Raw genomic sequence first — 27,608 nt, forward strand, 5'->3', positions numbered from 1 at the left:
ACATTCAAATAAGATATGGATCTGTTCGCACTTCCTACGCCTTCCACTAGATGTCCACAGCAGTAGAACGGGAATGAAGCCTCTAGTGTGATGTGAGACCGGATGGCGCTATTTGAGATGCTGGTCTGGCAGAATTCGCCAGTTCATGGTACGCCGCAGATATTCCTTATATCGCCTGCGGTTCCATTACTCTATAGACAAAATGAATGCTCCGGTTGGAACGTTATTGGGACAAATATATGATAATAACATTTGTGGTGAGTATCCCCACCTAACTTATAGTTTAGTACCAATGCCCCACGTTTTTTTTCAAAGAGTCCACCACACCAGCTCTCGTTAGTATAGTGGTGAGGTCCCGCTTTACATAGAGGGGTCACAGTAGTTTCTAGCTCTAACCATTTGTGGACAATATCCTGGGAGGCCCACAAACGCATCACTTCTAACTACGAGTGTGGGAGAAATCTGTGCTCGATTGCCAGGCCAACAGAAATCTCAACTGACTCTTGAAAAATCTGACTTTGCTTTCATTTTCAGTTTGGACATTTACTCATTCTCAGAAGACTTTGGTGAATCCATGTAGATGTCCAGTGTTGAGGTGATTTACTTTGTGCAAGGCTTAAGTTGTTAAATGGGAAACGAGTAACCAACTAGTCATCGACAACTGTCTGAGTTTGGCATTTGTGACAATGTCCTGGACATCCCACAAACGCGTCACCTTCTAACTACGAGTGTGGGCCTGTGAGTGGTATAGAGCGAAATCGATTACATGTACGTGTTCGTGAGAGTCCCAGCTTTCCATAGAGGGGTTACAGTAGTTTCTAGCTCTAACCATTCAGTCTATACAGATGTTTTTGTTAGAAGTGTTAAAGCCCAACACTGCAAACGTATAGTTAGTACCAATGCTCCACGTTTTTTCAAACGTCCACCACACCAGCTCCTCGTTAGTATAGTGGTGAGTATCCCCGCCTGTCACGCGGGAGACCGGGGTTCAATTCCCCGACGGGGAGAAAGGCTGCTTTTTTTTTAGGGTGAACAATGTAGCTGAGCCCACTATGCGAAAAATATGCTTGGAGATAAAGCTTTATGATACGATTTCCAGCATTATCTCAGTATTCCAAGGCATTGGTTGTTCAGTGGTAGAATTCTCGCCTGCCACGCGGGAGGCCCGGGTTCGATTCCCGGCCAATGCAGGATGTTTTTGAACATGTAATTTCGAGAAGTATGCAAACCCCTGAGGAGAAATCTGTGCTCGATTGCCAGGCCAACGAAATCTCAACTGACTCTTGAAAATCTGACTTTGCTTTCATTTTCAGTTTGGACATTTACTCATTCTCAGAAGACTTTGGTGAATCCATTGTAGATGTCCAGTGTGTGAGGTGATTTACTTTGTGCAAGGCTTAAGTTGTTAAATGGGAAACACAGAGTAACCAACTAGCCATCGACAACTGTCTTGAGTTTGGCATTTGTGACAATGTCCTGGGACATCCCACAAACGCGTCACCTTCTAACTACGAGTGTGTGGCCTGTGAGTGGTATAGAGCGAAATCGATTACATGTACGTTTTCGTGAGAGTCTCAGCTTTCCATAGAGGGGTCACAGTAGTTTTCTAGCTCTAACCATTCAGTCTATACAGATGTTTTTGTTAGAAGTGTTAAAGCCCAACACTGCAAACGTATAGTTAGTACCAATGCTCACGTTTTTTCAAACGTCCACCACACCAGCTCCTCGTTAGTATAGTGGTGAGTATCCCCCGCCTGTCACGCGGGAGACCGGGGTTCAATTCCCCGACGGGGGAGAAAGGACTGCTTTTTTTTTAGGGTGAACAATGTAGCTGAGCCCACGATGCGAAAAAATATGCTTGGAGATAAGCTTTATGATACGATTTTCCAGCATTATCTCAGTATTCCAAGGCATTGGTTGTTCAGTGGTAGAATTCTCGCCTGCCACGCGGGAGGCCTGGTTCGATTCCCGGCCAATGCAGGATGTTTTGAACATGTAATTTCGAGAAGTATGCAAACCCCTGAGGGAGAAATCTGTGCTCGATTGCCAGGCCAACAGAAATCTCAACTGACTCTTGAAAAATCTGACTTTGCTTTCATTTTCAGTTTGGACATTTACTCATTCTCAGAAGACTTTGGTGAATCCATTGTAGATGTCCAGTGTGTGAGGTGATTTACTTTGTGCAAGGCTTAAGTTGTTAAATGGGAAACGAGTAACCAACTAGCCATCGACAACTGTCTTGAGTTTGGCATTTGTGACAATGTCCTGGGACATCCCACAAACGCGTCACCTTCTAACTACGAGTGTGTGGGCCTGTGAGTGGTATAGAGCGAAATCGATTACATGTACGTTTTCGTGAGAGTCTCAGCTTTCCATAGAGGGGTCACAGTAGTTTCTAGCTCTAACCATTCAGTCTATACAGATGTTTTTGTTAGAAGTGTTAAAGCCCAACACTGCAAACGTATAGTTAGTACCAATGCTCCACGTTTTTTCAAACGTCCACCACACCAGCTCCTCGTTAGTATAGTGGTGAGTATCCCCGCCTGTCACGCGGGAGACCGGGGTTCAATTCCCCGACGGGGAGAAAGGACTGCTTTTTTTTTAGGGTGAACAATGTAGCTGAGCCCACGATGCGAAAAATATGCTTGGAGATAAAGCTTTATGATACGATTTTCCAGCATTATCTCAGTATTCCAAGGCATTGGTTGTTCAGTGGTAGAATTCTCGCCTGCCACGCGGGAGGCCTGGGTTCGATTCCCGGCCAATGCAGGATGTTTTGAACATGTAATTTCGAGAAGTATGCAAACCCCTGAGGGAGAAATCTGTGCTCGATTGCCAGGCCAACAGAAATCTCAACTGACTCTTGAAAATCTGACTTTGCTTTCATTTTCAGTTTGGACATTTACTCATTCTCAGAAGACTTTGGTGAATCCATTGTAGATGTCCAGTGTGTGAGGTGATTTACTTTGTGCAAGGCTTAAGTTGTTAAATGGGAAACGAGTAACCAACTAGCCATCGACAACTGTCTTGAGTTTGGCATTTGTGACAATGTCCTGGGACATCCCACAAACGCGTCACCTTCTAACTACGAGTGGTGGCCTGTGAGTGGTATAGAGCGAAATCGATTACATGTACGTTTTCGTGAGAGTCTCAGCTTTCCATAGAGGGGTCACAGTAGTTTCTAGCTCTAACCATTCAGTCTATACAGATGTTTTTGTTAGAAGTGTTAAAGCCCAACACTGCAAACGTATAGTTAGTACCAATGCTCCACGTTTTTTCAAACGTCCACCACACCAGCTCCTCGTTAGTATAGTGGTGAGTATCCCCGCCTGTCACGCGGGAGACCGGGGTTCAATTCCCCGACGGGGAGAAAGGACTGCTTTTTTTTTAGGGTGAACAATGTAGCTGAGCCCACGATGCGAAAAATATGCTTGGAGATAAAGCTTTATGATACGATTTTCCAGCATTATCTCAGTATTCCAAGGCATTGGTTGTTCAGTGGTAGAATTCTCGCCTGCCACGCGGGAGGCCTGGGTTCGATTCCCGGCCAATGCAGGATGTTTTAAACATGTAATTTCGAGAAGTATGCAAACCCCTGAGGGAGAAATCTGTGCTCGATTGCCAGGCCAACAGAAATCTCAACTGACTCTTGAAAAATCTGACTTTGCTTTCATTTTCAGTTTGGACATTTACTCATTCTCAGAAGACTTTGGTGAATCCATTGTAGATGTCCAGTGTGTGAGGTGATTTACTTTGTGCAAGGCTTAAGTTGTTAAATGGGAAACGAGTAACCAACTAGCCATCGACAACTGTCTTGAGTTTGGCATTTGTGACAATGTCCTGGGACATCCCACAAACGCGTCACCTTCTAACTACGAGTGTGTGGCCTGTGAGTGGTATAGAGCGAAATCGATTACATGTACGTTTTCGTGAGAGTCTCAGCTTTCCATAGAGGGGTCACAGTAGTTTCTAGCTCTAACCATTCAGTCTATACAGATGTTTTTGTTAGAAGTGTTAAAGCCCAACACTGCAAACGTATAGTTAGTACCAATGCTCCACGTTTTTTCAAACGTCCACCACACCAGCTCCTCGTTAGTATAGTGGTGAGTATCCCCGCCTGTCACGCGGGAGACCGGGGTTCAATTCCCCGACGGGGAGAAAGGACTGCTTTTTTTTTTAGGGTGAACAATGTAGCTGAGCCCACTATGCGAAAAATATGCTTGGAGATAAAGCTTTATGATACGATTTCCAGCATTATCTCAGTATTCCAAGGCATTGGTTGTTCAGTGGTAGAATTCTCGCCTGCCATGCGGGAGGCCCGGGTTCGATTCCCGGCCAATGCAGGATGTTTTGAACATGTAATTTCGAGAAGTATGCAAACCCCTGAGGGAGAAATCTGTGCTCGATTGCCAGGCCAACAGAAATCTCAACTGACTCTTGAAAAATCTGACTTTGCTTTCATTTTCAGTTTGGACATTTACTCATTCTCAGAAGACTTTGGTGAATCCATTGTAGATGTCCAGTGTGTGAGGTGATTTACTTTGTGCAAGGCTTAAGTTGTTAAATGGGAAACGAGTAACCAACTAGCCATCGACAACTGTCTTGAGTTTGGCATTTGTGACAATGTCCTGGGACATCCCACAAACGCGTCACCTTCTAACTACGAGTGTGTGGCCTGTGAGTGGTATAGAGCGAAATCGATTACATGTACGTTTTCGTGAGAGTCTCAGCTTTCCATAGAGGGGTCACAGTAGTTTCTAGCTCTAACCATTCAGTCTATACAGATGTTTTTGTTAGAAGTGTTAAAGCCCAACACTGCAAACGTATAGTTAGTACCAATGCTCCACGTTTTTTCAAACGTCCACCACACCAGCTCCTCGTTAGTATAGTGGTGAGTATCCCCGCCTGTCACGCGAAAAATATGCTTGGAGATAAAGCTTTATGATACGATTTCCAGCATTATCTCAGTATTCCAAGGCATTGGTTGTTCAGTGGTAGAATTCTCGCCTGCCACGCGGGAGGCCCGGGTTCGATTCCCGGCCAATGCAGGATGTTTTGAACATGTAATTTCGAGAAGTATGCAAACCCCTGAGGGAGAAATCTGTGCTCGATTGCCAGGCCAACAGAAATCTCAACTGACTCTTGAAAAATCTGACTTTGCTTTCATTTTCAGTTTGGACATTTACTCATTCTCAGAAGACTTTGGTGAATCCATTGTAGATGTCCAGTGTGTGAGGTGATTTACTTTGTGCAAGGCTTAAGTTGTTAAATGGGAAACGAGTAACCAACTAGTCATCGACAACTGTCTTGAGTTTGGCATTTGTGACAATGTCCTGGGACATCCCACAAACGCGTCACCTTCTAACTACGAGTGTGTGGCCTGTGAGTGGTATAGAGCGAAATCGATTACATGTACGTTTTCGTGAGAGTCTCAGCTTTCCATAGAGGGGTCACCGTAGTTTCTAGCTCTAACCATTCAGTCTATACATATGTTTTTGTTAGAAGTGTTAAAGCCCAACACTGCAAACGTATAGTTAGTACCAATGCTCCACGTTTTTTCAAACGTCCACCACACCAGCTCCTCGTTAGTATAGTGGTGAGTATCCCCGCCTGTCACGCGGGAGACCGGGGTTCAATTCCCCGACGGGGAGAAAGGACTGCTTTTTTTTTTAGGGTGAACAATGTAGCTGAGCCCACTATGCGAAAAATATGCTTGGAGATAAAGCTTTATGATACGATTTCCAGCATTATCTCAGTATTCCAAGGCATTGGTTGTTCAGTGGTAGAATTCTCGCCTGCCACGCGGGAGGCCTGGGTTCGATTCCCGGCCAATGCAGGATGTTTTGAACATGTAATTTCGAGAAGTATGCAAACCCCTGAGGGAGAAATCTGTGCTCGATTGCCAGGCCAACAGAAATCTCAACTGACTCTTGAAAAATCTGACTTTGCTTTCATTTTCAGTTTGGACATTTACTCATTCTCAGAAGACTTTGGTGAATCCATTGTAGATGTCCAGTGTGTGAGGTGATTTACTTTGTGCAAGGCTTAAGTTGTTAAATGGGAAACGAGTAACCAACTAGCCATCGACAACTGTCTTGAGTTTGGCATTTGTGACAATGTCCTGGGACATCCCACAAACGCGTCACCTTCTAACTACGAGTGTGTGGCCTGTGAGTGGTATAGAGCGAAATCGATTACATGTACGTTTTCGTGAGAGTCTCAGCTTTCCATAGAGGGGTCACAGTAGTTTCTAGCTCTAACCATTCAGTCTATACAGATGTTTTTGTTAGAAGTGTTAAAGCCCAACACTGCAAACGTATAGTTAGTACCAATGCTCCACGTTTTTTCAAACGTCCACCACACCAGCTCCTCGTTAGTATAGTGGTGAGTATCCCCGCCTGTCACGCGGGAGACCGGGGTTCAATTCCCCGACGGGGAGAAAGGACTGCTTTTTTTTTAGGGTGAACAATGTAGCTGAGCCCACGATGCGAAAAATATGCTTGGAGATAAAGCTTTATGATACGATTTTCCAGCATTATCTCAGTATTCCAAGGCATTGGTTGTTCAGTGGTAGAATTCTCGCCTGCCACGCGGGAGGCCTGGGTTCGATTCCCGGCCAATGCAGGATGTTTTGAACATGTAATTTCGAGAAGTATGCAAACCCCTGAGGGAGAAATCTGTGCTCGATTGCCAGGCCAACAGAAATCTCAACTGACTCTTGAAAAATCTGACTTTGCTTTCATTTTCAGTTTGGACATTTACTCATTCTCAGAAGACTTTGGTGAATCCATTGTAGATGTCCAGTGTGTGAGGTGATTTACTTTGTGCAAGGCTTAAGTTGTTAAATGGGAAACGAGTAACCAACTAGCCATCGACAACTGTCTTGAGTTTGGCATTTGTGACAATGTCCTGGGACATCCCACAAACGCGTCACCTTCTAACTACGAGTGTGTGGCCTGTGAGTGGTATAGAGCGAAATCGATTACATGTACGTTTTCGTGAGAGTCTCAGCTTTCCATAGAGGGGTCACAGTAGTTTCTAGCTCTAACCATTCAGTCTATACAGATGTTTTTGTTAGAAGTGTTAAAGCCCAACACTGCAAACGTATAGTTAGTACCAATGCTCCACGTTTTTTCAAACGTCCACCACACCAGCTCCTCGTTAGTATAGTGGTGAGTATCCCCGCCTGTCACGCGGGAGACCGGGGTTCAATTCCCCGACGGGGAGAAAGGACTGCTTTTTTTTTTAGGGTGAACAATGTAGCTGAGCCCACTATGCGAAAAATATGCTTGGAGATAAAGCTTTATGATACGATTTCCAGCATTATCTCAGTATTCCAAGGCATTGGTTGTTCAGTGGTAGAATTCTCGCCTGCCATGCGGGAGGCCCGGGTTCGATTCCCGGCCAATGCAGGATGTTTTGAACATGTAATTTCGAGAAGTATGCAAACCCCTGAGGGAGAAATCTGTGCTCGATTGCCAGGCCAACAGAAATCTCAACTGACTCTTGAAAAATCTGACTTTGCTTTCATTTTCAGTTTGGACATTTACTCATTCTCAGAAGACTTTGGTGAATCCATTGTAGATGTCCAGTGTGTGAGGTGATTTACTTTGTGCAAGGCTTAAGTTGTTAAATGGGAAACGAGTAACCAACTAGCCATCGACAACTGTCTTGAGTTTGGCATTTGTGACAATGTCCTGGGACATCCCACAAACGCGTCACCTTCTAACTACGAGTGTGTGGCCTGTGAGTGGTATAGAGCGAAATCGATTACATGTACGTTTTCGTGAGAGTCTCAGCTTTCCATAGAGGGGTCACAGTAGTTTCTAGCTCTAACCATTCAGTCTATACAGATGTTTTTGTTAGAAGTGTTAAAGCCAACACTGCAAACGTATAGTTAGTACCAATGCTCCACGTTTTTTCAAACGTCCACCACACCAGCTCCTCGTTAGTATAGTGGTGAGTATCCCCGCCTGTCAGCGAAAAATATGCTTGGAGATAAAGCTTTATGATACGATTTCCAGCATTATCTCAGTATTCCAAGGCATTGGTTGTTCAGTGGTAGAATTCTCGCCTGCCACGCGGGAGGCCCGGGTTCGATTCCCGGCCAATGCAGGATGTTTTGAACATGTAATTTCGAGAAGTATGCAAACCCCTGAGGGAGAAATCTGTGCTCGATTGCCAGGCCAACAGAAATCTCAACTGACTCTTGAAAAATCTGATTTTGCTTTCATTTTCAGTTTGGACATTTACTCATTCTCAGAAGACTTTGGTGAATCCATTGTAGATGTCCAGTGTGTGAGGTGATTTACTTTGTGCAAGGCTTAAGTTGTTAAATGGGAAACGAGTAACCAACTAGTCATCGACAACTGTCTTGAGTTTGGCATTTGTGACAATGTCCTGGGACATCCCACAAACGCGTCACCTTCTAACTACGAGTGTGTGGCCTGTGAGTGGTATAGAGCGAAATCGATTACATGTACGTTTTCGTGAGAGTCTCAGCTTTCCATAGAGGGGTCACCGTAGTTTCTAGCTCTAACCATTCAGTCTATACATATGTTTTTGTTAGAAGTGTTAAAGCCCAACACTGCAAACGTATAGTTAGTACCAATGCTCCACGTTTTTTCAAACGTCCACCACACCAGCTCCTCGTTAGTATAGTGGTGAGTATCCCCGCCTGTCACGCGGGAGACCGGGGTTCAATTCCCCGACGGGGAGAAAGGACTGCTTTTTTTTTTAGGGTGAACAATGTAGCTGAGCCCACTATGCGAAAAATATGCTTGGAGATAAAGCTTTATGATACGATTTCCAGCATTATCTCAGTATTCCAAGGCATTGGTTGTTCAGTGGTAGAATTCTCGCCTGCCACGCGGGAGGCCTGGGTTCGATTCCCGGCCAATGCAGGATGTTTTGAACATGTAATTTCGAGAAGTATGCAAACCCCTGAGGGAGAAATCTGTGCTCGATTGCCAGGCCAACAGAAATCTCAACTGACTCTTGAAAAATCTGACTTTGCTTTCATTTTCAGTTTGGACATTTACTCATTCTCAGAAGACTTTGGTGAATCCATTGTAGATGTCCAGTGTGTGAGGTGATTTACTTTGTGCAAGGCTTAAGTTGTTAAATGGGAAACGAGTAACCAACTAGCCATCGACAACTGTCTTGAGTTTGGCATTTGTGACAATGTCCTGGGACATCCCACAAACGCGTCACCTTCTAACTACGAGTGTGTGGCCTGTGAGTGGTATAGAGCGAAATCGATTACATGTACGTTTTCGTGAGAGTCTCAGCTTTCCATAGAGGGGTCACAGTAGTTTCTAGCTCTAACCATTCAGTCTATACAGATGTTTTTGTTAGAAGTGTTAAAGCCCAACACTGCAAACGTATAGTTAGTACCAATGCTCCACGTTTTTTCAAACGTCCACCACACCAGCTCCTCGTTAGTATAGTGGTGAGTATCCCCGCCTGTCACGCGGGAGACCGGGGTTCAATTCCCCGACGGGGAGAAAGGACTGCTTTTTTTTTAGGGTGAACAATGTAGCTGAGCCCACGATGCGAAAAATATGCTTGGAGATAAAGCTTTATGATACGATTTTCCAGCATTATCTCAGTATTCCAAGGCATTGGTTGTTCAGTGGTAGAATTCTCGCCTGCCACGCGGGAGGCCTGGGTTCGATTCCCGGCCAATGCAGGATGTTTTGAACATGTAATTTCGAGAAGTATGCAAACCCCTGAGGGAGAAATCTGTGCTCGATTGCCAGGCCAACAGAAATCTCAACTGACTCTTGAAAAATCTGACTTTGCTTTCATTTTCAGTTTGGACATTTACTCATTCTCAGAAGACTTTGGTGAATCCATTGTAGATGTCCAGTGTGTGAGGTGATTTACTTTGTGCAAGGCTTAAGTTGTTAAATGGGAAACGAGTAACCAACTAGCCATCGACAACTGTCTTGAGTTTGGCATTTGTGACAATGTCCTGGGACATCCCACAAACGCGTCACCTTCTAACTACGAGTGTGTGGCCTGTGAGTGGTATAGAGCGAAATCGATTACATGTACGTTTTCGTGAGAGTCTCAGCTTTCCATAGAGGGGTCACAGTAGTTTCTAGCTCTAACCATTCAGTCTATACAGATGTTTTTGTTAGAAGTGTTAAAGCCCAACACTGCAAACGTATAGTTAGTACCAATGCTCCACGTTTTTTCAAACGTCCACCACACCAGCTCCTCGTTAGTATAGTGGTGAGTATCCCCGCCTGTCACGCGGGAGACCGGGGTTCAATTCCCCGACGGGGAGAAAGGACTGCTTTTTTTTTTAGGGTGAACAATGTAGCTGAGCCCACTATGCGAAAAATATGCTTGGAGATAAAGCTTTATGATACGATTTCCAGCATTATCTCAGTATTCCAAGGCATTGGTTGTTCAGTGGTAGAATTCTCGCCTGCCATGCGGGAGGCCCGGGTTCGATTCCCGGCCAATGCAGGATGTTTTGAACATGTAATTTCGAGAAGTATGCAAACCCCTGAGGGAGAAATCTGTGCTCGATTGCCAGGCCAACAGAAATCTCAACTGACTCTTGAAAAATCTGACTTTGCTTTCATTTTCAGTTTGGACATTTACTCATTCTCAGAAGACTTTGGTGAATCCATTGTAGATGTCCAGTGTGTGAGGTGATTTACTTTGTGCAAGGCTTAAGTTGTTAAATGGGAAACGAGTAACCAACTAGCCATCGACAACTGTCTTGAGTTTGGCATTTGTGACAATGTCCTGGGACATCCCACAAACGCGTCACCTTCTAACTACGAGTGTGTGGCCTGTGAGTGGTATAGAGCGAAATCGATTACATGTACGTTTTCGTGAGAGTCTCAGCTTTCCATAGAGGGGTCACAGTAGTTTCTAGCTCTAACCATTCAGTCTATACAGATGTTTTTGTTAGAAGTGTTAAAGCCCAACACTGCAAACGTATAGTTAGTACCAATGCTCCACGTTTTTTCAAACGTCCACCACACCAGCTCCTCGTTAGTATAGTGGTGAGTATCCCCGCCTGTCACGCGAAAAATATGCTTGGAGATAAAGCTTTATGATACGATTTCCAGCATTATCTCAGTATTCCAAGGCATTGGTTGTTCAGTGGTAGAATTCTCGCCTGCCACGCGGGAGGCCCGGGTTCGATTCCCGGCCAATGCAGGATGTTTTGAACATGTAATTTCGAGAAGTATGCAAACCCCTGAGGGAGAAATCTGTGCTCGATTGCCAGGCCAACAGAAATCTCAACTGACTCTTGAAAAATCTGATTTTGCTTTCATTTTCAGTTTGGACATTTACTCATTCTCAGAAGACTTTGGTGAATCCATTGTAGATGTCCAGTGTGTGAGGTGATTTACTTTGTGCAAGGCTTAAGTTGTTAAATGGGAAACGAGTAACCAACTAGTCATCGACAACTGTCTTGAGTTTGGCATTTGTGACAATGTCCTGGGACATCCCACAAACGCGTCACCTTCTAACTACGAGTGTGTGGCCTGTGAGTGGTATAGAGCGAAATCGATTACATGTACGTTTTCGTGAGAGTCTCAGCTTTCCATAGAGGGGTCACCGTAGTTTCTAGCTCTAACCATTCAGTCTATACATATGTTTTTGTTAGAAGTGTTAAAGCCCAACACTGCAAACGTATAGTTAGTACCAATGCTCCACGTTTTTTCAAACGTCCACCACACCAGCTCCTCGTTAGTATAGTGGTGAGTATCCCCGCCTGTCACGCGGGAGACCGGGGTTCAATTCCCCGACGGGGAGAAAGGACTGCTTTTTTTTTTAGGGTGAACAATGTAGCTGAGCCCACTATGCGAAAAATATGCTTGGAGATAAAGCTTTATGATACGATTTCCAGCATTATCTCAGTATTCCAAGGCATTGGTTGTTCAGTGGTAGAATTCTCGCCTGCCATGCGGGAGGCCCGGGTTCGATTCCCGGCCAATGCAGGATGTTTTGAACATGTAATTTCGAGAAGTATGCAAACCCCTGAGGGAGAAATCTGTGCTCGATTGCCAGGCCAACAGAAATCTCAACTGACTCTTGAAAAATCTGACTTTGCTTTCATTTTCAGTTTGGACATTTACTCATTCTCAGAAGACTTTGGTGAATCCATTGTAGATGTCCAGTGTGTGAGGTGATTTACTTTGTGCAAGGCTTAAGTTGTTAAATGGGAAACGAGTAACCAACTAGCCATCGACAACTGTCTTGAGTTTGGCATTTGTGACAATGTCCTGGGACATCCCACAAACGCGTCACCTTCTAACTACGAGTGTGTGGCCTGTGAGTGGTATAGAGCGAAATCGATTACATGTACGTTTTCGTGAGAGTCTCAGCTTTCCATAGAGGGGTCACAGTAGTTTCTAGCTCTAACCATTCAGTCTATACAGATGTTTTTGTTAGAAGTGTTAAAGCCCAACACTGCAAACGTATAGTTAGTACCAATGCTCCACGTTTTTTCAAACGTCCACCATACCAGCTCCTCGTTAGTATAGTGGTGAGTATCCCCGCCTGTCACGCGGGAGACCGGGGTTCAATTCCCCGACGGGGAGAAAGGACTGCTTTTTTTTTAGGGTGAACAATGTAGCTGAGCCCACGATGCGAAAAATATGCTTGGAGATAAAGCTTTATGATACGATTTTCCAGCATTATCTCAGTATTCCAAGGCATTGGTTGTTCAGTGGTAGAATTCTCGCCTGCCACGCGGGAGGCCCGGGTTCGATTCCCGGCCAATGCAGGATGTTTTGAACATGTAATTTCGAGAAGTATGCAAACCCCTGAGGGAGAAATCTGTGCTCGATTGCCAGGCCAACAGAAATCTCAACTGACTCTTGAAAAATCTGACTTTGCTTTCATTTTCAGTTTGGACATTTACTCATTCTCAGAAGACTTTGGTGAATCCATTGTAGATGTCCAGTGTGTGAGGTGATTTACTTTGTGCAAGGCTTAAGTTGTTAAATGGGAAACGAGTAACCAACTAGCCATCGACAACTGTCTTGAGTTTGGCATTTGTGACAATGTCCTGGGACATCCCACAAACGCGTCACCTTCTAACTACGAGTGTGTGGCCTGTGAGTGGTATAGAGCGAAATCGATTACATGTACGTTTTCGTGAGAGTCTCAGCTTTCCATAGAGGGGTCACAGTAGTTTCTAGCTCTAACCATTCAGTCTATACAGATGTTTTTGTTAGAAGTGTTAAAGCCCAACACTGCAAACGTATAGTTAGTACCAATGCTCCACGTTTTTTCAAACGTCCACCACACCAGCTCCTCGTTAGTATAGTGGTGAGTATCCCCGCCTGTCACGCGGGAGACCGGGGTTCAATTCCCCGACGGGGAGAAAGGACTGCTTTTTTTTTAGGGTGAACAATGTAGCTGAGCCCACGATGCGAAAAATATGCTTGGAGATAAAGCTTTATGATACGATTTTCCAGCATTATCTCAGTATTCCAAGGCATTGGTTGTTCAGTGGTAGAATTCTCGCCTGCCACGCGGGAGGCCTGGGTTCGATTCCCGGCCAATGCAGGATGTTTTGAACATGTAATTTCGAGAAGTATGCAAACCCCTGAGGGAGAAATCTGTGCTCGATTGCCAGGCCAACAGAAATCTCAACTGACTCTTGAAAAATCTGACTTTGCTTTCATTTTCAGTTTGGACATTTACTCATTCTCAGAAGACTTTGGTGAATCCATTGTAGATGTCCAGTGTGTGAGGTGATTTACTTTGTGCAAGGCTTAAGTTGTTAAATGGGAAACGAGTAACCAACTAGCCATCGACAACTGTCTTGAGTTTGGCATTTGTGACAATGTCCTGGGACATCCCACAAACGCGTCACCTTCTAACTACGAGTGTGTGGCCTGTGAGTGGTATAGAGCGAAATCGATTACATGTACGTTTTCGTGAGAGTCTCAGCTTTCCATAGAGGGGTCACAGTAGTTTCTAGCTCTAACCATTCAGTCTATACAGATGTTTTTGTTAGAAGTGTTAAAGCCCAACACTGCAAACGTATAGTTAGTACCAATGCTCCACGTTTTTTCAAACGTCCACCACACCAGCTCCTCGTTAGTATAGTGGTGAGTATCCCCGCCTGTCACGCGGGAGACCGGGGTTCAATTCCCCGACGGGGAGAAAGGACTGCTTTTTTTTTAGGGTGAACAATGTAGCTGAGCCCACGAGCGATGCGAAAAATATGCTTGGAGATAAAGCTTTATGATACGATTTTCCAGCATTATCTCAGTATTCCAAGGCATTGGTTGTTCAGTGGTAGAATTCTCGCCTGCCATGCGGGAGGCCTGGGTTCGATTCCCGGCCAATGCAGGATGTTTTGAACATGTAATTTCGAGAAGTATGCAAACCCCTGAGGGAGAAATCTGTGCTCGATTGCCAGGCCAACAGAAATCTCAACTGACTCTTGAAAAATCTGACTTTGCTTTCATTTTCAGTTTGGACATTTACTCATTCTCAGAAGACTTTGGTGAATCCATTGTAGATGTCCAGTGTGTGAGGTGATTTACTTTGTGCAAGGCTTAAGTTGTTAAATGGGAAACGAGTAACCAACTAGCCATCGACAACTGTCTTGAGTTTGGCATTTGTGACAATGTCCTGGGACATCCCACAAACGCGTCACCTTCTAACTACGAGTGTGTGGCCTGTGAGTGGTATAGAGCGAAATCGATTACATGTACGTTTTCGTGAGAGTCTCAGCTTTCCATAGAGGGGTCACAGTAGTTTCTAGCTCTAACCATTCAGTCTATACAGATGTTTTTGTTAGAAGTGTTAAAGCCCAACACTGCAAACGTATAGTTAGTACCAATGCTCCACGTTTTTTCAAACGTCCACCACACCAGCTCCTCGTTAGTATAGTGGTGAGTATCCCCGCCTGTCACGCGGGAGACCGGGGTTCAATTCCCCGACGGGGAGAAAGGACTGCTTTTTTTTTAGGGTGAACAATGTAGCTGAGCCCACGATGCGAAAAATATGCTTGGAGATAAAGCTTTATGATACGATTTTCCAGCATTATCTCAGTATTCCAAGGCATTGGTTGTTCAGTGGTAGAATTCTCGCCTGCCATGCGGGAGGCCTGGGTTCGATTCCCGGCCAATGCAGGATGTTTTGAACATGTAATTTCGAGAAGTATGCAAACCCCTGAGGGAGAAATCTGTGCTCGATTGCCAGGCCAACAGAAATCTCAACTGACTCTTGAAAAATCTGACTTTGCTTTCATTTTCAGTTTGGACATTTACTCATTCTCAGAAGACTTTGGTGAATCCATTGTAGATGTCCAGTGTGTGAGGTGATTTACTTTGTGCAAGGCTTAAGTTGTTAAATGGGAAACGAGTAACCAACTAGCCATCGACAACTGTCTTGAGTTTGGCATTTGTGACAATGTCCTGGGACATCCCACAAACGCGTCACCTTCTAACTACGAGTGTGTGGCCTGTGAGTGGTATAGAGCGAAATCGATTACATGTACGTTTTCGTGAGAGTCTCAGCTTTCCATAGAGGGGTCACAGTAGTTTCTAGCTCTAACCATTCAGTCTATACAGATGTTTTTGTTAGAAGTGTTAAAGCCCAACACTGCAAACGTATAGTTAGTACCAATGCTCCACGTTTTTTCAAACGTCCACCACACCAGCTCCTCGTTAGTATAGTGGTGAGTATCCCCGCCTGTCACGCGGGAGACCGGGGTTCAATTCCCCGACGGGGAGAAAGGACTGCTTTTTTTTTAGGGTGAACAATGTAGCTGAGCCCACGATGCGAAAAATATGCTTGGAGATAAAGCTTTATGATACGATTTTCCAGCATTATCTCAGTATTCCAAGGCATTGGTTGTTCAGTGGTAGAATTCTCGCCTGCCACGCGGGAGGCCTGGGTTCGATTCCCGGCCAATGCAGGATGTTTTGAACATGTAATTTCGAGAAGTATGCAAACCCCTGAGGGAGAAATCTGTGCTCGATTGCCAGGCCAACAGAAATCTCAACTGACTCTTGAAAAATCTGACTTTGCTTTCATTTTCAGTTTGGACATTTACTCATTCTCAGAAGACTTTGGTGAATCCATTGTAGATGTCCAGTGTGTGAGGTGATTTACTTTGTGCAAGGCTTAAGTTGTTAAATGGGAAACGAGTAACCAACTAGCCATCGACAACTGTCTTGAGTTTGGCATTTGTGACAATGTCCTGGGACATCCCACAAACGCGTCACCTTCTAACTACGAGTGTGTGGCCTGTGAGTGGTATAGAGCGAAATCGATTACATGTACGTTTTCGTGAGAGTCTCAGCTTTCCATAGAGGGGTCACAGTAGTTTCTAGCTCTAACCATTCAGTCTATACAGATGTTTTTGTTAGAAGTGTTAAAGCCCAACACTGCAAACTTATAGTTAGTACCAATGCTCCACGTTTTTTCAAACGTCCACCACACCAGCTCCTCGTTAGTATAGTGGTGAGTATCCCCGCCTGTCACGCGGGAGACCGGGGTTCAATTCCCCGACGGGGAGAAAGGACTGCTTTTTTTTTTAGGGTGAACAATGTAGCTGAGCCCACTATGCGAAAAATATGCTTGGAGATAAAGCTTTATGATACGATTTCCAGCATTATCTCAGTATTCCAAGGCATTGGTTGTTCAGTGGTAGAATTCTCGCCTGCCATGCGGGAGGCCCGGGTTCGATTCCCGGCCAATGCAGGATGTTTTGAACATGTAATTTCGAGAAGTATGCAAACCCCTGAGGGAGAAATCTGTGCTCGATTGCCAGGCCAACAGAAATCTCAACTGACTCTTGAAAAATCTGACTTTGCTTTCATTTTCAGTTTGGACATTTACTCATTCTCAGAAGACTTTGGTGAATCCATTGTAGATGTCCAGTGTGTGAGGTGATTTACTTTGTGCAAGGCTTAAGTTGTTAAATGGGAAACGAGTAACCAACTAGTCATCGACAACTGTCTTGAGTTTGGCATTTGTGACAATGTCCTGGGACATCCCACAAACGAGTCACCTTCTAACTACGAGTGTGTGGCCTGTGAGTGGTATAGAGCGAAATCGATTACATGTACGTTTTCGTGAGAGTCTCAGCTTTCCATAGAGGGGTCACCGTAGTTTCTAGCTCTAACCATTCAGTCTATACATATGTTTTTGTTAGAAGTGTTAAAGCCCAACACTGCAAACGTATAGTTAGTACCAATGCTCCACGTTTTTTCAAACATCCACCACACCAGCTCCTCGTTAGTATAGTGGTGAGTATCCCCGCCTGTCACGCGGGAGACCGGGGTTCAATTCCCCGACGGGGAGAAAGGACTGCTTTTTTTTTAGGGTGAACAATGTAGCTGAGCCCACTATGCGAAAAATATGCTTGGAGATAAAGCTTTATGATACGATTTTCCAGCATTATCTCAGTATTCCAAGGCATTGGTTGTTCAGTGGTAGAATTCTCGCCTGCCACGCGGGAGGCCCGGGTTCGATTCCCGGCCAATGCAGGATGTTTTGAACATGTAATTTCGAGAAGTATGCAAACCCCTGAGGGAGAAATCTGTGCTCGATTGCCAGGCCAACAGAAATCTCAACTGACTCTTGAAAAATCTGACTTTGCTTTCATTTTCAGTTTGGACATTTACTCATTCTCAGAAGACTTTGGTAAATCCATTGTAGATGTCCAGTGTGTGAGGTGATTTACTTTGTGCAAGGCTTAAGTTGTTAAATGGGAAACGAGTAACCAACTAGTCATCGACAACTGTCTTGAGTTTGGCATTTGTGACAATGTCCTGGGACATCCCACAAACGCGTCACCTTCTAACTACGAGTGTGTGGCCTGTGAGTGGTATAGAGCGAAATCGATTACATGTACGTTTTCGTGAGAGTCTCAGCTTTCCATAGAGGGGTCACAGTAGTTTCTAGCTCTAACCATTCAGTCTATACATATGTTTTTGTTAGAAGTGTTAAAGCCCAACACTGCAAACGTATAGTTAGTACCAATGCTCCACGTTTTTTCAAACGTCCACCACACCAGCTCCTCGTTAGTATAGTGGTGAGTATCCCCGCCTGTCACGCGAAAAATATGCTTGGAGATAAAGCTTTATGATACGATTTCCAGCATTATCTCAGTATTCCAAGGCATTGGTTGTTCAGTGGTAGAATTCTCGCCTGCCACGCGGGAGGCCCGGGTTCGATTCCCGGCCAATGCAGGATGTTTTGAACATGTAATTTCGAGAAGTATGCAAACCCCTGAGGGAGAAATCTGTGCTCGATTGCCAGGCCAACAGAAATCTCAACTGACTCTTGAAAAATCTGACTTTGCTTTCATTTTCAGTTTGGACATTTACTCATTCTCAGAAGACTTTGGTGAATCCATTGTAGATGTCCAGTGTGTGAGGTGATTTACTTTGTGCAAGGCTTAAGTTGTTAAATGGGAAACGAGTAACCAACTAGTCATCGACAACTGTCTTGAGTTTGGCATTTGTGACAATGTCCTGGGACATCCCACAAACGCGTCACCTTCTAACTACGAGTGTGTGGCCTGTGAGTGGTATAGAGCGAAATCGATTACATGTACGTTTTCGTGAGAGTCTCAGCTTTCCATAGAGGGGTCACAGTAGTTTCTAGCTCTAACCATTCAGTCTATACATATGTTTTTGTTAGAAGTGTTAAAGCCCAACACTGCAAACTTATAGTTAGTACCAATGCTCCACGTTTTTTCAAACGTCCACCACACCAGCTCCTCGTTAGTATAGTGGTGAGTATCCCCGCCTGTCACGCGAAAAATATGCTTGGAGATAAAGCTTTATGATACGATTTCCAGCATTATCTCAGTATTCCAAGGCATTGGTTGTTCAGTGGTAGAATTCTCGCCTGCCACGCGGGAGGCCCGGGTTCGATTCCCGGCCAATGCAGGATGTTTTGAACATGTAATTTCGAGAAGTATGCAAACCCCTGAGGGAGAAATCTGTGCTCGATTGCCAGGCCAACAGAAATCTCAACTGACTCTTGAAAAATCTGACTTTGCTTTCATTTTCAGTTTGGACATTTACTCATTCTCAGAAGACTTTGGTGAATCCATTGTAGATGTCCAGTGTGTGAGGTGATTTACTTTGTGCAAGGCTTAAGTTGTTAAATGGGAAACGAGTAACCAACTAGTCATCGACAACTGTCTTGAGTTTGGCATTTGTGACAATGTCCTGGGACATCCCACAAACGCGTCACCTTCTAACTACGAGTGTGTGGCCTGTGAGTGGTATAGAGCGAAATCGATTACATGTACGTTTTCGTGAGAGTCTCAGCTTTCCATAGAGGGGTCACCGTAGTTTCTAGCTCTAACCATTCAGTCTATACATATGTTTTTGTTAGAAGTGTTAAAGCCCAACACTGCAAACGTATAGTTAGTACCAATGCTCCACGTTTTTTCAAACATCCACCACACCAGCTCCTCGTTAGTATAGTGGTGAGTATCCCCGCCTGTCACGCGGGAGACCGGGGTTCAATTCCCCGACGGGGAGAAAGGACTGCTTTTTTTTTAGGGTGAACAATGTAGCTGAGCCCACTATGCGAAAAATATGCTTGGAGATAAAGCTTTATGATACGATTTTCCAGCATTATCTCAGTATTCCAAGGCATTGGTTGTTCAGTGGTAGAATTCTCGCCTGCCACGCGGGAGGCCCGGGTTCGATTCCCGGCCAATGCAGGATGTTTTGAACATGTAATTTCGAGGAGTATGCAAACCCCTGAGGGAGAAATCTGTGCTCGATTGCCAGGCCAACAGAAATCTCAACTGACTCTTGAAAAATCTGACTTTGCTTTCATTTTCAGTTTGGACATTTACTCATTCTCAGAAGACTTTGGTGAATCCATTGTAGATGTCCAGTGTGTGAGGTGATTTACTTTGTGCAAGGCTTAAGTTGTTAAATGGGAAACGAGTAACCAACTAGTCATCGACAACTGTCTTGAGTTTGGCATTTGTGACAATGTCCTGGGACATCCCACAAACGCGTCACCTTCTAACTACGAGTGTGTGGCCTGTGAGTGGTATAGAGCGAAATCGATTACATGTACGTTTTCGTGAGAGTCTCAGCTTTCCATAGAGGGGTCACAGTAGTTTCTAGCTCTAACCATTCAGTCTATACATATGTTTTTGTTAGAAGTGTTAAAGCCCAACACTGCAAACGTATAGTTAGTACCAATGCTCCACGTTTTTTCAAACGTCCACCACACCAGCTCCTCGTTAGTATAGTGGTGAGTATCCCCGCCTGTCACGCGAAAAATATGCTTGGAGATAAAGCTTTATGATACGATTTCCAGCATTATATCAGTATTCCAAGGCATTGGTTGTTCAGTGGTAGAATTCTCGCCTGCCACGCGGGAGGCCCGGGTTCGATTCCCGGCCAATGCAGGATGTTTTGAACATGTAATTTCGAGAAGTATGCAAACCCCTGAGGGAGAAATCTGTGCTCGATTGCCAGGCCAACAGAAATCTCAAGTGACTCTTGAAAAATCTGACTTTGCTTTCATTTTCAGTTTGGACATTTACTCATTCTCAGAAGACTTTGGTGAATCCATTGTAGATGTCCAGTGTGTGAGGTGATTTACTTTGTGCAAGGCTTAAGTTGTTAAATGGGAAACGAGTAACCAACTAGCCATCGACAACTGTCTTGAGTTTGGCATTTGTGACAATGTCCTGGGACATCCCACAAACGCGTCACCTTCTAACTACGAGTGTGTGGCCTGTGAGTGGTATAGAGCGAAATCGATTACATGTACGTTTTCGTGAGAGTCTCAGCTTTCCATAGAGGGGTCACAGTAGTTTCTAGCTCTAACCATTCAGTCTATACAGATGTTTTTGTTAGAAGTGTTAAAGCCCAACACTGCAAACTTATAGTTAGTACCAATGCTCCACGTTTTTTCAAACATCCACCACACCAGCTCCTCGTTAGTATAGTGGTGAGTATCCCCGCCTGTCACGCGGGAGACCGGGGTTCAATTCCCCGACGGGGAGAAAGGACTGCTTTTTTTTTAGGGTGAACAATGTAGCTGAGCCCACTATGCGAAAAATATGCTTGGAGATAAAGCTTTATGATACGATTTTCCAGCATTATCTCAGTATTCCAAGGCATTGGTTGTTCAGTGGTAGAATTCTCGCCTGCCACGCGGGAGGCCCGGGTTCGATTCCCGGCCAATGCAGGATGTTTTGAACATGTAATTTCGAGAAGTATGCAAACCCCTGAGGGAGAAATCTGTGCTCGATTGCCAGGCCAACAGAAATCTCAACTGACTCTTGAAAAATCTGACTTTGCTTTCATTTTCAGTTTGGACATTTACTCATTCTCAGAAGACTTTGGTGAATCCATTGTAGATGTCCAGTGTGTGAGGTGATTTACTTTGTGCAAGGCTTAAGTTGTTAAATGGGAAACGAGTAACCAACTAGTCATCGACAACTGTCTTGAGTTTGGCATTTGTGACAATGTCCTGGGACATCCCACAAACGCGTCACCTTCTAACTACGAGTGTGTGGCCTGTGAGTGGTATAGAGCGAAATCGATTACATGTACGTTTTCGTGAGAGTCTCAGCTTTCCATAGAGGGGTCACAGTAGTTTCTAGCTCTAACCATTCAGTCTATACATATGTTTTTGTTAGAAGTGTTAAAGCCCAACACTGCAAACGTATAGTTAGTACCAATGCTCCACGTTTTTTCAAACGTCCACCACACCAGCTCCTCGTTAGTATAGTGGTGAGTATCCCCGCCTGTCACGCGAAAAATATGCTTGGAGATAAAGCTTTATGATACGATTTCCAGCATTATCTCAGTATTCCAAGGCATTGGTTGTTCAGTGGTAGAATTCTCGCCTGCCACGCGGGAGGCCCGGGTTCGATTCCCGGCCAATGCAGGATGTTTTGAACATGTAATTTCGAGAAGTATGCAAACCCCTGAGGGAGAAATCTGTGCTCGATTGCCAGGCCAACAGAAATCTCAACTGACTCTTGAAAAATCTGACTTTGCTTTCATTTTCAGTTTGGACATTTACTCATTCTCAGAAGACTTTGGTGAATCCATTGTAGATGTCCAGTGTGTGAGGTGATTTACTTTGTGCAAGGCTTAAGTTGTTAAATGGGAAACGAGTAACCAACTAGTCATCGACAACTGTCTTGAGTTTGGCATTTGTGACAATGTCCTGGGACATCCCACAAACGCGTCACCTTCTAACTACGAGTGTGTGGCCTGTGAGTGGTATAGAGCGAAATCGATTACATGTACGTTTTCGTGAGAGTCTCAGCTTTCCATAGAGGGGTCACAGTAGTTTCTAGCTCTAACCATTCAGTCTATACATATGTTTTTGTTAGAAGTGTTAAAGCCCAACACTGCAAACTTATAGTTAGTACCAATGCTCCACGTTTTTTCAAACGTCCACCACACCAGCTCCTCGTTAGTATAGTGGTGAGTATCCCCGCCTGTCACGCGAAAAATATGCTTGGAGATAAAGCTTTATGATACGATTTTCCAGCATTATCTCAGTATTCCAAGGCATTGGTTGTTCAGTGGTAGAATTCTCGCCTGCCACGCGGGAGGCCCGGGTTCGATTCCCGGCCAATGCAGGATGTTTTGAACATGTAATTTCGAGGAGTATGCAAACCCCTGAGGGAGAAATCTGTGCTCGATTGCCAGGCCAACAGAAATCTCAACTGACTCTTGAAAAATCTGACTTTGCTTTCATTTTCAGTTTGGACATTTACTCATTCTCAGAAGACTTTGGTGAATCCATTGTAGATGTCCAGTGTGTGAGGTGATTTACTTTGTGCAAGGCTTAAGTTGTTAAATGGGAAACGAGTAACCAACTAGTCATCGACAACTGTCTTGAGTTTGGCATTTGTGACAATGTCCTGGGACATCCCACAAACGCGTCACCTTCTAACTACGAGTGTGTGGCCTGTGAGTGGTATAGAGCGAAATCGATTACATGTACGTTTTCGTGAGAGTCTCAGCTTTCCATAGAGGGGTCACAGTAGTTTCTAGCTCTAACCATTCAGTCTATACATATGTTTTTGTTAGAAGTGTTAAAGCCCAACACTGCAAACGTATAGTTAGTACCAATGCTCCACGTTTTTTCAAACGTCCACCACACCAGCTCCTCGTTAGTATAGTGGTGAGTATCCCCGCCTGTCACGCGAAAAATATGCTTGGAGATAAAGCTTTATGATACGATTTCCAGCATTATCTCAGTATTCCAAGGCATTGGTTGTTCAGTGGTAGAATTCTCGCCTGCCACGCGGGAGGCCCGGGTTCGATTCCCGGCCAATGCAGGATGTTTTGAACATGTAATTTCGAGAAGTATGCAAACCCCTGAGGGAGAAATCTGTGCTCGATTGCCAGGCCAACAGAAATCTCAACTGACTCTTGAAAAATCTGACTTTGCTTTCATTTTCAGTTTGGACATTTCCTCATTCTCAGAAGACTTTGGTGAATCCATTGTAGATGTCCAGTGTGTGAGGTGATTTACTTTGTGCAAGGCTTAAGTTGTTAAATGGGAAACGAGTAACCAACTAGTCATCGACAACTGTCTTGAGTTTGGCATTTGTGACAATGTCCTGGGACATCCCACAAACGCGTCACCTTCTAACTACGAGTGTGTGGCCTGTGAGTGGTATAGAGCGAAATCGATTACATGTACGTTTTCGTGAGAGTCTCAGCTTTCCATAGAGGGGTCACAGTAGTTTCTAGCTCTAACCATTCAGTCTATACATATGTTTTTGTTAGAAGTGTTAAAGCCCAACACTGCAAACTTATAGTTAGTACCAATGCTCCACGTTTTTTCAAACGTCCACCACACCAGCTCCTCGTTAGTATAGTGGTGAGTATCCCCGCCTGTCACGCGAAAAATATGCTTGGAGATAAAGCTTTATGATACGATTTTCCAGCATTATCTCAGTATTCCAAGGCATTGGTTGTTCAGTGGTAGAATTCTCGCCTGCCACGCGGGAGGCCCGGGTTCGATTCCCGGCCAATGCAGGATGTTTTGAACATGTAATTTCGAGGAGTATGCAAACCCCTGAGGGAGAAATCTGTGCTCGATTGCCAGGCCAACAGAAATCTCAACTGACTCTTGAAAAATCTGACTTTGCTTTCATTTTCAGTTTGGACATTTACTCATTCTCAGAAGACTTTGGTGAATCCATTGTAGATGTCCAGTGTGTGAGGTGATTTACTTTGTGCAAGGCTTAAGTTGTTAAATGGGAAACGAGTAACCAACTAGTCATCGACAACTGTCTTGAGTTTGGCATTTGTGACAATGTCCTGGGACATCCCACAAACGCGTCACCTTCTAACTACGAGTGTGTGGCCTGTGAGTGGTATAGAGCGAAATCGATTACATGTACGTTTTCGTGAGAGTCTCAGCTTTCCATAGAGGGGTCACAGTAGTTTCTAGCTCTAACCATTCAGTCTATACATATGTTTTTGTTAGAAGTGTTAAAGCCCAACACTGCAAACGTATAGTTAGTACCAATGCTCCACGTTTTTTCAAACGTCCACCACACCAGCTCCTCGTTAGTATAGTGGTGAGTATCCCCGCCTGTCACGCGAAAAATATGCTTGGAGATAAAGCTTTATGATACGATTTCCAGCATTATCTCAGTATTCCAAGGCATTGGTTGTTCAGTGGTAGAATTCTCGCCTGCCACGCGGGAGGCCCGGGTTCGATTCCCGGCCAATGCAGGATGTTTTGAACATGTAATTTCGAGAAGTATGCAAACCCCTGAGGGAGAAATCTGTGCTCGATTGCCAGGCCAACAGAAATCTCAACTGACTCTTGAAAAATCTGACTTTGCTTTCATTTTCAGTTTGGACATTTCCTCATTCTCAGAAGACTTTGGTGAATCCATTGTAGATGTCCAGTGTGTGAGGTGATTTACTTTGTGCAAGGCTTAAGTTGTTAAATGGGAAACGAGTAACCAACTAGTCATCGACAACTGTCTTGAGTTTGGCATTTGTGACAATGTCCTGGGACATCCCACAAACGCGTCACCTTCTAACTACGAGTGTGTGGCCTGTGAGTGGTATAGAGCGAAATCGATTACATGTACGTTTTCGTGAGAGTCTCAGCTTTCCATAGAGGGGTCACAGTAGTTTCTAGCTCTAACCATTCAGTCTATACATATGTTTTTGTTAGAAGTGTTAAAGCCCAACACTGCAAACTTATAGTTAGTACCAATGCTCCACGTTTTTTCAAACGTCCACCACACCAGCTCCTCGTTAGTATAGTGGTGAGTATCCCCGCCTGTCACGCGAAAAATATGCTTGGAGATAAAGCTTTATGATACGATTTCCAGCATTATCTCAGTATTCCAAGGCATTGGTTGTTCAGTGGTAGAATTCTCGCCTGCCACGCGGGAGGCCCGGGTTCGATTCCCGGCCAATGCAGGATGTTTTGAACATGTAATTTCGAGAAGTATGCAAACCCCTGAGGGAGAAATCTGTGCTCGATTGCCAGGCCAACAGAAATCTCAACTGACTCTTGAAAAATCTGACTTTGCTTTCATTTTCAGTTTGGACATTTACTCATTCTCAGAAGACTTTGGTGAATCCATTGTAGATGTCCAGTGTGTGAGGTGATTTACTTTGTGCAAGGCTTAAGTTGTTAAATGGGAAACGAGTAACCAACTAGCCATCGACAACTGTCTTGAGTTTGGCATTTGTGACAATGTCCTGGGACATCCCACAAACGCGTCACCTTCTAACTACGAGTGTGTGGCCTGTGAGTGGTATAGAGCGAAATCGATTACATGTACGTTTTCGTGAGAGTCTCAGCTTTCCATAGAGGGGTCACAGTAGTTTCTAGCTCTAACCATTCAGTCTATACAGATGTTTTTGTTAGAAGTGTTAAAGCCCAACACTGCAAACTTATAGTTAGTACCAATGCTCCACGTTTTTTCAAACGTCCACCACACCAGCTCCTCGTTAGTATAGTGGTGAGTATCCCCGCCTGTCACGCGGGAGACCGGGGTTCAATTCCCCGACGGGGAGAAAGGACTGCTTTTTTTTTTAGGGTGAACAATGTAGCTGAGCCCACTATGCGAAAAATATGCTTGGAGATAAAGCTTTATGATACGATTTCCAGCATTATCTCAGTATTCCAAGGCATTGGTTGTTCAGTGGTAGAATTCTCGCCTGCCATGCGGGAGGCCCGGGTTCGATTCCCGGCCAATGCAGGATGTTTTGAACATGTAATTTCGAGAAGTATGCAAACCCCTGAGGGAGAAATCTGTGCTCGATTGCCAGGCCAACAGAAATCTCAACTGACTCTTGAAAAATCTGACTTTGCTTTCATTTTCAGTTTGGACATTTACTCATTCTCAGAAGACTTTGGTGAATCCATTGTAGATGTCCAGTGTGTGAGGTGATTTACTTTGTGCAAGGCTTAAGTTGTTAAATGGGAAACGAGTAACCAACTAGCCATCGACAACTGTCTTGAGTTTGGCATTTGTGACAATGTCCTGGGACATCCCACAAACGCGTCACCTTCTAACTACGAGTGTGTGGCCTGTGAGTGGTATAGAGCGAAATCGATTACATGTACGTTTTCGTGAGAGTCTCAGCTTTCCATAGAGGGGTCACAGTAGTTTCTAGCTCTAACCATTCAGTCTATACAGATGTTTTTGTTAGAAGTGTTAAAGCCCAACACTGCAAACTTATAGTTAGTACCAATGCTCCACGTTTTTTCAAACGTCCACCACACCAGCTCCTCGTTAGTATAGTGGTGAGTATCCCCGCCTGTCACGCGGGAGACCGGGGTTCAATTCCCCGACGGGGAGAAAGGACTGCTTTTTTTTTTAGGGTGAACAATGTAGCTGAGCCCACTATGCGAAAAATATGCTTGGAGATAAAGCTTTATGATACGATTTCCAGCATTATCTCAGTATTCCAAGGCATTGGTTGTTCAGTGGTAGAATTCTCGCCTGCCATGCGGGAGGCCCGGGTTCGATTCCCGGCCAATGCAGGATGTTTTGAACATGTAATTTCGAGAAGTATGCAAACCCCTGAGGGAGAAATCTGTGCTCGATTGCCAGGCCAACAGAAATCTCAACTGACTCTTGAAAAATCTGACTTTGCTTTCATTTTCAGTTTGGACATTTACTCATTCTCAGAAGACTTTGGTGAATCCATTGTAGATGTCCAGTGTGTGAGGTGATTTACTTTGTGCAAGGCTTAAGTTGTTAAATGGGAAACGAGTAACCAACTAGCCATCGACAACTGTCTTGAGTTTGGCATTTGTGACAATGTCCTGGGACATCCCACAAACGCGTCACCTTCTAACTACGAGTGTGTGGCCTGTGAGTGGTATAGAGCGAAATCGATTACATGTACGTTTTCGTGAGAGTCTCAGCTTTCCATAGAGGGGTCACAGTAGTTTCTAGCTCTAACCATTCAGTCTATACAGATGTTTTTGTTAGAAGTGTTAAAGCCCAACACTGCAAACTTATAGTTAGTACCAATGCTCCACGTTTTTTCAAACGTCCACCACACCAGCTCCTCGTTAGTATAGTGGTGAGTATCCCCGCCTGTCACGCGGGAGACCGGGGTTCAATTCCCCGACGGGGAGAAAGGACTGCTTTT

General features: G+C 44.5%; 40 non-coding genes across 40 annotated transcripts; all 40 read left to right on the plus strand.

Moving 5' to 3' along the window:
• Positions 1 to 935: 935 nt before the first annotated feature.
• On the plus strand, positions 936 to 1,007 carry trnad-guc. The gene has a single exon. It is a non-coding gene; the product is annotated as a tRNA-Asp (tRNA).
• Positions 1,008 to 1,119: 112 nt separating this feature from the next.
• Positions 1,120 to 1,190, plus strand: trnag-gcc. The gene has a single exon. It is a non-coding gene; the product is annotated as a tRNA-Gly (tRNA).
• A 1,322-nt stretch (positions 1,191 to 2,512) lies between these two features.
• trnad-guc lies at positions 2,513 to 2,584 on the plus strand. The gene has a single exon. It is a non-coding gene; the product is annotated as a tRNA-Asp (tRNA).
• Positions 2,585 to 3,298: 714 nt separating this feature from the next.
• trnad-guc lies at positions 3,299 to 3,370 on the plus strand. Its single transcript has one exon. It is a non-coding gene; the product is annotated as a tRNA-Asp (tRNA).
• Positions 3,371 to 4,086: 716 nt separating this feature from the next.
• Positions 4,087 to 4,158, plus strand: trnad-guc. The gene has a single exon. It is a non-coding gene; the product is annotated as a tRNA-Asp (tRNA).
• An 819-nt stretch (positions 4,159 to 4,977) lies between these two features.
• On the plus strand, positions 4,978 to 5,048 carry trnag-gcc. Its single transcript has one exon. It is a non-coding gene; the product is annotated as a tRNA-Gly (tRNA).
• A 531-nt stretch (positions 5,049 to 5,579) lies between these two features.
• On the plus strand, positions 5,580 to 5,651 carry trnad-guc. Its single transcript has one exon. It is a non-coding gene; the product is annotated as a tRNA-Asp (tRNA).
• A 716-nt stretch (positions 5,652 to 6,367) lies between these two features.
• Positions 6,368 to 6,439, plus strand: trnad-guc. Its single transcript has one exon. It is a non-coding gene; the product is annotated as a tRNA-Asp (tRNA).
• A 716-nt stretch (positions 6,440 to 7,155) lies between these two features.
• Positions 7,156 to 7,227, plus strand: trnad-guc. Its single transcript has one exon. It is a non-coding gene; the product is annotated as a tRNA-Asp (tRNA).
• An 817-nt stretch (positions 7,228 to 8,044) lies between these two features.
• On the plus strand, positions 8,045 to 8,115 carry trnag-gcc. Its single transcript has one exon. It is a non-coding gene; the product is annotated as a tRNA-Gly (tRNA).
• Positions 8,116 to 8,646: 531 nt separating this feature from the next.
• On the plus strand, positions 8,647 to 8,718 carry trnad-guc. Its single transcript has one exon. It is a non-coding gene; the product is annotated as a tRNA-Asp (tRNA).
• A 716-nt stretch (positions 8,719 to 9,434) lies between these two features.
• On the plus strand, positions 9,435 to 9,506 carry trnad-guc. Its single transcript has one exon. It is a non-coding gene; the product is annotated as a tRNA-Asp (tRNA).
• Positions 9,507 to 10,222: 716 nt separating this feature from the next.
• Positions 10,223 to 10,294, plus strand: trnad-guc. Its single transcript has one exon. It is a non-coding gene; the product is annotated as a tRNA-Asp (tRNA).
• Positions 10,295 to 11,113: 819 nt separating this feature from the next.
• On the plus strand, positions 11,114 to 11,184 carry trnag-gcc. The gene has a single exon. It is a non-coding gene; the product is annotated as a tRNA-Gly (tRNA).
• Positions 11,185 to 11,715: 531 nt separating this feature from the next.
• On the plus strand, positions 11,716 to 11,787 carry trnad-guc. Its single transcript has one exon. It is a non-coding gene; the product is annotated as a tRNA-Asp (tRNA).
• Positions 11,788 to 12,503: 716 nt separating this feature from the next.
• On the plus strand, positions 12,504 to 12,575 carry trnad-guc. The gene has a single exon. It is a non-coding gene; the product is annotated as a tRNA-Asp (tRNA).
• Positions 12,576 to 12,689: 114 nt separating this feature from the next.
• trnag-gcc lies at positions 12,690 to 12,760 on the plus strand. Its single transcript has one exon. It is a non-coding gene; the product is annotated as a tRNA-Gly (tRNA).
• A 531-nt stretch (positions 12,761 to 13,291) lies between these two features.
• On the plus strand, positions 13,292 to 13,363 carry trnad-guc. Its single transcript has one exon. It is a non-coding gene; the product is annotated as a tRNA-Asp (tRNA).
• A 716-nt stretch (positions 13,364 to 14,079) lies between these two features.
• trnad-guc lies at positions 14,080 to 14,151 on the plus strand. The gene has a single exon. It is a non-coding gene; the product is annotated as a tRNA-Asp (tRNA).
• Positions 14,152 to 14,871: 720 nt separating this feature from the next.
• trnad-guc lies at positions 14,872 to 14,943 on the plus strand. The gene has a single exon. It is a non-coding gene; the product is annotated as a tRNA-Asp (tRNA).
• A 716-nt stretch (positions 14,944 to 15,659) lies between these two features.
• Positions 15,660 to 15,731, plus strand: trnad-guc. The gene has a single exon. It is a non-coding gene; the product is annotated as a tRNA-Asp (tRNA).
• Positions 15,732 to 16,447: 716 nt separating this feature from the next.
• trnad-guc lies at positions 16,448 to 16,519 on the plus strand. Its single transcript has one exon. It is a non-coding gene; the product is annotated as a tRNA-Asp (tRNA).
• A 716-nt stretch (positions 16,520 to 17,235) lies between these two features.
• On the plus strand, positions 17,236 to 17,307 carry trnad-guc. Its single transcript has one exon. It is a non-coding gene; the product is annotated as a tRNA-Asp (tRNA).
• A 114-nt stretch (positions 17,308 to 17,421) lies between these two features.
• On the plus strand, positions 17,422 to 17,492 carry trnag-gcc. The gene has a single exon. It is a non-coding gene; the product is annotated as a tRNA-Gly (tRNA).
• Positions 17,493 to 18,126: 634 nt separating this feature from the next.
• On the plus strand, positions 18,127 to 18,197 carry trnag-gcc. Its single transcript has one exon. It is a non-coding gene; the product is annotated as a tRNA-Gly (tRNA).
• A 634-nt stretch (positions 18,198 to 18,831) lies between these two features.
• Positions 18,832 to 18,902, plus strand: trnag-gcc. Its single transcript has one exon. It is a non-coding gene; the product is annotated as a tRNA-Gly (tRNA).
• Positions 18,903 to 19,433: 531 nt separating this feature from the next.
• On the plus strand, positions 19,434 to 19,505 carry trnad-guc. Its single transcript has one exon. It is a non-coding gene; the product is annotated as a tRNA-Asp (tRNA).
• Positions 19,506 to 19,619: 114 nt separating this feature from the next.
• On the plus strand, positions 19,620 to 19,690 carry trnag-gcc. The gene has a single exon. It is a non-coding gene; the product is annotated as a tRNA-Gly (tRNA).
• A 634-nt stretch (positions 19,691 to 20,324) lies between these two features.
• On the plus strand, positions 20,325 to 20,395 carry trnag-gcc. Its single transcript has one exon. It is a non-coding gene; the product is annotated as a tRNA-Gly (tRNA).
• A 531-nt stretch (positions 20,396 to 20,926) lies between these two features.
• trnad-guc lies at positions 20,927 to 20,998 on the plus strand. The gene has a single exon. It is a non-coding gene; the product is annotated as a tRNA-Asp (tRNA).
• Positions 20,999 to 21,112: 114 nt separating this feature from the next.
• trnag-gcc lies at positions 21,113 to 21,183 on the plus strand. The gene has a single exon. It is a non-coding gene; the product is annotated as a tRNA-Gly (tRNA).
• A 634-nt stretch (positions 21,184 to 21,817) lies between these two features.
• On the plus strand, positions 21,818 to 21,888 carry trnag-gcc. The gene has a single exon. It is a non-coding gene; the product is annotated as a tRNA-Gly (tRNA).
• A 635-nt stretch (positions 21,889 to 22,523) lies between these two features.
• On the plus strand, positions 22,524 to 22,594 carry trnag-gcc. Its single transcript has one exon. It is a non-coding gene; the product is annotated as a tRNA-Gly (tRNA).
• A 634-nt stretch (positions 22,595 to 23,228) lies between these two features.
• Positions 23,229 to 23,299, plus strand: trnag-gcc. Its single transcript has one exon. It is a non-coding gene; the product is annotated as a tRNA-Gly (tRNA).
• A 635-nt stretch (positions 23,300 to 23,934) lies between these two features.
• trnag-gcc lies at positions 23,935 to 24,005 on the plus strand. The gene has a single exon. It is a non-coding gene; the product is annotated as a tRNA-Gly (tRNA).
• A 634-nt stretch (positions 24,006 to 24,639) lies between these two features.
• trnag-gcc lies at positions 24,640 to 24,710 on the plus strand. Its single transcript has one exon. It is a non-coding gene; the product is annotated as a tRNA-Gly (tRNA).
• A 634-nt stretch (positions 24,711 to 25,344) lies between these two features.
• trnag-gcc lies at positions 25,345 to 25,415 on the plus strand. The gene has a single exon. It is a non-coding gene; the product is annotated as a tRNA-Gly (tRNA).
• Positions 25,416 to 25,946: 531 nt separating this feature from the next.
• On the plus strand, positions 25,947 to 26,018 carry trnad-guc. The gene has a single exon. It is a non-coding gene; the product is annotated as a tRNA-Asp (tRNA).
• Positions 26,019 to 26,734: 716 nt separating this feature from the next.
• On the plus strand, positions 26,735 to 26,806 carry trnad-guc. Its single transcript has one exon. It is a non-coding gene; the product is annotated as a tRNA-Asp (tRNA).
• Positions 26,807 to 27,522: 716 nt separating this feature from the next.
• Positions 27,523 to 27,594, plus strand: trnad-guc. The gene has a single exon. It is a non-coding gene; the product is annotated as a tRNA-Asp (tRNA).
• Positions 27,595 to 27,608: the final 14 nt, after the last annotated feature.

Source organism: Oncorhynchus mykiss, unplaced genomic scaffold, assembly GCF_013265735.2.
Source record: "Oncorhynchus mykiss isolate Arlee unplaced genomic scaffold, USDA_OmykA_1.1 un_scaffold_291, whole genome shotgun sequence".
NCBI classification, from domain to species: Eukaryota; Metazoa; Chordata; class Actinopteri; order Salmoniformes; family Salmonidae; genus Oncorhynchus; species Oncorhynchus mykiss.